This window comes from Lepus europaeus, chromosome 5, assembly GCF_033115175.1.
Source record: "Lepus europaeus isolate LE1 chromosome 5, mLepTim1.pri, whole genome shotgun sequence".
NCBI classification, from domain to species: Eukaryota; Metazoa; Chordata; class Mammalia; order Lagomorpha; family Leporidae; genus Lepus; species Lepus europaeus.
The window spans coordinates 14,596,881-14,602,880 of NC_084831.1; the positions used below are offsets into that span (position 1 = coordinate 14,596,881).

The window sequence follows — 6,000 nt, forward strand, 5'->3', positions numbered from 1 at the left end:
GACCTTTCTCTCTGTCTCTCTCTCTCACTGTCTACTCTGCCTGTCAAAAATAAAAAATAAAATAAAATAAAATAATAAAATAAACTGTTTCTTAAACTCAGAAAAAGTCGGAATCCCGAAGCGCCATTGTGGATAAAGGATCAGGAGTTAGTACCTAAGCAGCAGGCAAGCTTTACCAAGTCACCTTCACCCTGGGATGTACTCGTAGCTGTTTTCTCCTCAAGCTGGTCCAATCCACAAAGTTAGCTTTGCCATTTACAGTCTGAGAACCTCTGTCGTGGGTGTCCGCTGCCCTGCGGTGGGTCAACATCTCTCCCTTCAACTCTTAACCTGAGGGGGTCTGAAAGATGGGCCAAGCATTTACTATCATTTTCAGGAAAAGGGTTGTAAAATGTTTGTTTTCATCTGCTTGAAACGGAGGGGAGAGAGAGAGAGAGGGAGAGAGAGGGAGAGAGAGAGATCGATCTACCATACACTGCTTCACTCCCTGAATGACCACAACAGCCGGGGCTCAGCCAGCTGAAGCCAGGAGCCAGGAAGTCCACCCACGTGGGTAGCATGAAACCAAGCATGTGGGCCATCATCTGCTGCCTCCCGGGCGCATTAGCAGGGAGCTGAACCTGAAGCCGAGGAGCTGGGATTTGGACTGGCACTTGGATATGGGACGCAGGTTCCCAAGTGGTGGCTTAACTCAGCATCGCAATGGAACTTTAGTTTGTGGCATTTGATCTATCGGGCAGAGAGACAATTCTGCTCTGCAGGGGACAAACACATTTGGAAATGTTACCACAGTGTCTTTCAGTGGGGAACAGAATCGAGAAACAAGATAACTAAGGTGCTTAGCCCTGCCCCTCCAGGGAAAGCCACAAGACTCTCTTTCAAGCCCGTTTTTCAAGTCTGGTTCTGGGACTGATGTCTTTCCTCTCTTGTCAGTGCCAGAGCATTTAGCCAGATCAAAAAGATCCTTTTTGGCCAGATGTAGTAAAACGCGGAACTTGCCTCCTTGTGTTCTGACCGTGTAATCTGAAGTCAGTGTGCCAACAGCTGCTTTGCTCTCGTCCGGCTCCCACCTGGGGCTTCACGGGCAGTCTCTGTGATCAGGCCTGGGGTGATGGCCAGAGGTGACCGGAAGGGTCAGCGCAGTGAGCCCCAGAGGGACTAAGGTCCTGACTTAGCCACTGTGGGGAGCTTGGGGGTGAGTGGGAGGCAGAAATGTCAGCTGTTGGCCGGCGCCGCGGCTCACTAGGCTAATCCTCCGCCTTGCGGCGCCGGCACACCAGGTTCTAGTCCCGGTCAGGGCACCAATCCTGTCCCGGTTGGCCCTCTTCCAGGCCAGCTCTCTGCTGTGGCCAGGGAGTGCAGTGGAGGATGGCCCAAGTCCTTGGGCCCTAGAAACCCCTGGCTCCTGCCATCAGATCAGCGCAGTGCGCCGGCCGCAGCGCACCAATCGCGGCGGCCATTGGAGGGTGAACCAACGGCAAAAAGGAAGACCTTTCTCTCTGTCTCTCTCTCTCACTGTCCACTCTGCCTGTCAAAAAAAAAAAAAAAAATGTCAGCTGTTAAACCTGGAAAAGTCCCAGCAAACTGAGTTGGTCCCCAACATCTTTTCTTTGTAGATATGGGGAAGTTTGAGAAGTGTAAAGGGAAGGATTTTTCCCAACAAAATCTAGCAGTTAAAGGAAAACTTGAGTCTGAAGCAGTGATCGGAAACAAAGCAAGAAAGGATTATAAAATTTTATTTATTTATTTAGAGATCCAAAAAGTTCTTATTCTTTTATAAAACAAAGTAAAATTGCATAGCAGTGAAGAAGTTGGTTTGGAGTCTTATTTATTCATTTTCATTTTATTTGAAAACTGGAGACGGACAGAGATCTTCCATCTGCTAGTTCACTCCCCAAATGCAACAGCCGGGGCTGGATTGCCTAGGCCATAGCCAGGAGCCCGGAATTCAGTCCAGGACTCCGACATGGCTGACGGGGACCCAGGTGCTTGAGCTATATCTCTTGCTGCTTCCCCAGGGTGTACAGTAGCAGGAAGCTAGGTTTGGAATAGAGCCAGGACTCAGACCCAGGCGCTCCAATATGGGGCGCCAGCAGCCCAAGTCTTAACCACTGTGGGCTCTCTTTTTTTTTTTTTTTTTAAAGATTTATTTTTTTTATTTGAAAGACAGAGTTACAGAAAGAGGTCTTCTATCTGCTGGTTCACTCCCCAAATGACCACAATGGCCAGAGCTGAGCTGATCTGAAGCCAGGAGCCAGGAGCTTCTTCAGGGTCTCCCACTTGGGTGCAGGGGCCCAAGGATTGGGGCCATTCTCTACTGCTTTCCCAGGCCATAGCAGAGAGCTGGATCAGAAGAGGAGCAGCTGGGACTTGAACTGACACCCATATGGGATGCAGGCACTGCAGGCTGGGGCTTTAACTTGCTGTGCCTCAGCACCGGCCCCTCTTTTTAAAAAAAAATTTATTTATTTATTTGAAATGCCGAGTTACAGAGAGAGAGGGAGAAACAGAGAAAAAGATCTTACATCTGCTGGTTTACTCCCCAAATGGCAGTAACAGTCAGGGCTGGGCCAGGCCAAAGCCAGGACCCAGGAGCTTCTGGTCTCCCTCATGGGTGGGAGGGGCCCAACCACTTGGGCCATCTTTTGCTGGTTTTCCCAGATCATTAGCAGGGAGCTGGATGGGAAGTGTAGCAGCCAGGACAGGAACTGGCGCCCATGTGGGATGGTGGACTGCAGGCAGCAGCTTGTTCTCTGTCATGACGCCAGCCCTCACTGTGTATTCTTTTTTAGGGGAAAGTGTGAACGCAGCCCCCCACTACCACAAATTATGCGGCCAAGTTTCCCACGTTTGGGGAGATCCCAGGGTCAGCACATCCAGAGTGCAATGGATGAGCCTTGCCCTGGGGAAAGCACCCCCGCGGTGAGGGTGTCTCCCCTGGCAGGTAAGGATCACTGCGCACTCTTTTTTTTTTTTTTTTACAGGCAGAGTGGACAGTGAGAGAGAGAGACAGAAAGGTCTTCCTTTTCCGTTGGTTCACCCCCCAATGGCCGCTGCGGCCGGCACACTGTGCTGATCCGAAGCCAGGAGCCAGGTGCTTCCTCCTGGTCTCCCATGTGGGTGCAGGGCCCAAGCACTTGGGCCATCCTCCACTGCCCTCCCGGGCCATAGCAGAGAGCTGGCCTGGAAGAGGGGCAACCAGGATAGAATCCGGCGCCCCAACCGGGGCTAGAACCCAGTGTGCCGGCGCCGCAGGTGGAGGATTAGCCTAGTGAGCTGTGGTGCCGGCCATCACTGCACATTCTAACAACACTTGCAGCAAGGCTACAAGAGCTTCAACCACCCAGGAGCAGAATTCCTGAGAGTCACACGTATCGGGGGCCAAGATCAGCTTTTAATTTGACATCTTTTTTTATTATTTAAAGATCTTTTTAAATTTATTTGGAAGAGTTACAGAGAGAGAGCGAGAGCGAGAGAGGTCTTCTATCCTCTGGTTTACTCCACAGATGGCTGCAACGGCTGGAGCTGAGCTCATCCGAAGCCAGGAGCCAGGAGCTTCTTCCAGGTCTCCTATGCGGGTGCAGGGGCCCAAGGACTTGGGCCATCTTCTACTGCTTTCCCAGGCCATAGCTGAGAGCTGGATTGGAAGAGGATCAGCTGGGACTAGAACTAGTGCCCATATGGGATGCTGGCACCACAGGCAGTGGCTTCACCCGCTACGCCACAGTGTCAGCCCCTTAAATTGACATCTTTATCAGAGATGCCCCTCCTCTTCCCAACAAAGATGCTTTGTCAAATTTAACACATTTTCCATGACTGTTTTACATCCTGCTTGTCTATAAACCAGCAAGCAATCTCCCTTGACATAGCTGTGTCACTGCCCAAAGTGGTGGCATTGTCAATAGCGGGAACAAGGCCAGGGCTGCACATGACACAGTGGGCATCTCTAAATATCTGGTACTTTCAGGAGTAAATGAGAGTTTTGTAGCGAAAACTTGTCATGTTCTTCCTAGACAGGGCACTGCACAGCTTGAGAAGCAGCAGTAGTCCCCGGGGAAGAAGGGTGCAGGGGATTTTGGGATGCCTCACTGAGCCCTGGGAACAGCCCTGGCCCCAGCTCTGTCAGCAGAGGCTGTGGGAGCAGGCACTAGGTTAGCGGTTCGGACGCAGATTAAACACCGGCGTCCTGCACGAGGAGCGCTGGGCTTGGTCCCACGTCCTGCTGCTGACTCCAGCTTCCTACTAACGTGGACGCTGGCTCAGCGGTGGAGTCCCTGCCACCCGCGTGGGGCACCTGGACTGAGCTCCCCGTGGCTGTGAGCATCTGGGGAGTGAACCAGAAGATGGGAGCTGTCAAATTAGAAAAACAGAAACACAAACCAAAAAACAAAACAGAAGACCGAGCCTTCAGAGTATACCAGGAAAATAAAAACGCAAACACACTTGAACAATACAGAGAACATTAAAGAAATGTGGTCAAACCATGGCCTCTTGGGTGCGCAGCGTCCAGCCCTCCAGCCTGTGAGATCATCCGGTCTGGCCCTGCCAAGGCGACTGCCGGCAGAACTTGAAAGTCAATACATTTGGAGCAGGCTAATTTTTCAGTTGATAATTTTGCAAGGCCGCTGAGTGATGGTACCGTTCTCACATGGCCTTTGACAGAGAGACAGTCCCCTCCCCGCAGGGAGGGAAGGATTGTGCATAAAGCAGGGCGGAGAAACAACAAGGGGCCACAGCGGAGATGCCGGGTGCTCTACTTGGCCTCCTTTGGTCAGTCTCCTGGCAGCCCCATGGGGTGGATGGTGTCGTGATTACAGCGCGGAAACTGCTTTACATAACCCAGGCAAGGCTACGCGCACGGCTATGATCTGTGCAGCTCCAGGGCCTGTCTGCTTCCCCCCCTCAAAGTGTGGAATGGCGACTGTCGTTTGGGGAAACAGTCGTTTTCGGAAAGCATGGCCTCCAAGCTCAAGTCTCAGCTCTGACCGTTACTAGGCAGGTGACTTCCGTGGCACTCGGGCCCTGCTTGGTGCCACCTTCTATGTCACAAGCTGGCGTGGAGACCAAGTTAGAAGCTGCCTTGCACCGCTTAGCAAATTCGTTTACAAAGTGTCTGAACACGTGACTAGTGTGTCGTGGACACTGTGCCATGGGAAGGGCTGTTTCTGTTACGTAGCAGAAATCTAAAGCCTAAAGCACTCCTTGTGTTCAGCTAGCTTCCTGCCAGAGCTTCATCTACCCAGACAGTGGTTCTTACACCTTAGTGGCCTAAGAAGCCTCTGAGGTGCTGGTTAAGCAGGTTCTTGGGCACAGGCCTGTGGCCTCGTGGCTAAAACTCAACCTGGGACCCGCACCGCCCTGTGCTGTGCCCTGGCTCTGCTCCCAGCTCTAGCTTCGTGCTAATGAGTGCCCCGGGAGGCAGGAGCTGGTGCTGCCTGGAGGGACTGGGTCCCTGCCACCCCCATGGGGGGCCCAGACGGAGTTCCTGGCTCTTGGCTCCCGATTCTGCCTGCTCGGCCCCGCCCTGGATGTGCAGCACTTGGGGAGGAACACAGCCGCTGAGCGCTCTCTCCATCTCCGGCTGGCTGTCTCGTTCCATGTCTCGCAAATACACTTTAAAAAAAAAAAAAAAGCAAAAGCAGTGTGTTGGGCTCCTTCAGGTTCTGTTTCAGTGGGTTGGGGTCTGTGGTTTGCGTGTCCAGTGAGCTCCCGGGTGCTGGCCAAGGCCCCGTCCCTTGGAGTGTTGCTGCTGTTTGCAGGAACCCAGTCCCAGGGGCCTGCGGTCGCTCCAGCACACGGCGTGGCGACACTTGTGCACTGCAAATAGAAGCCCTGCTATCCCTTTTGCTGAGTGAGAATTGTTTTTAAAAACATCAAAAAAAGTCAGTCTCTAGTGAATTCCACTAGGTGAGAAGATAAGGAGACTTCCAGAAAGTTCTGTGCTCCGGTTTGTCCAGGGGGACTTGATTCAGCTCCAGACTTTGCCGTGAGAAAGAAGTG

At 52.4% G+C, this 6,000-nt stretch overlaps 1 non-coding gene across 1 annotated transcript; it reads right to left on the bottom strand.

Moving 5' to 3' along the window:
* Positions 1-2,789: 2,789 nt before the first annotated feature.
* LOC133761380 (U1 spliceosomal RNA) lies at positions 2,790-2,952 on the bottom strand. Its single transcript, XR_009866177.1, has one exon. It is a non-coding gene; the product is annotated as a U1 spliceosomal RNA (small nuclear RNA).
* Positions 2,953-6,000: the final 3,048 nt, after the last annotated feature.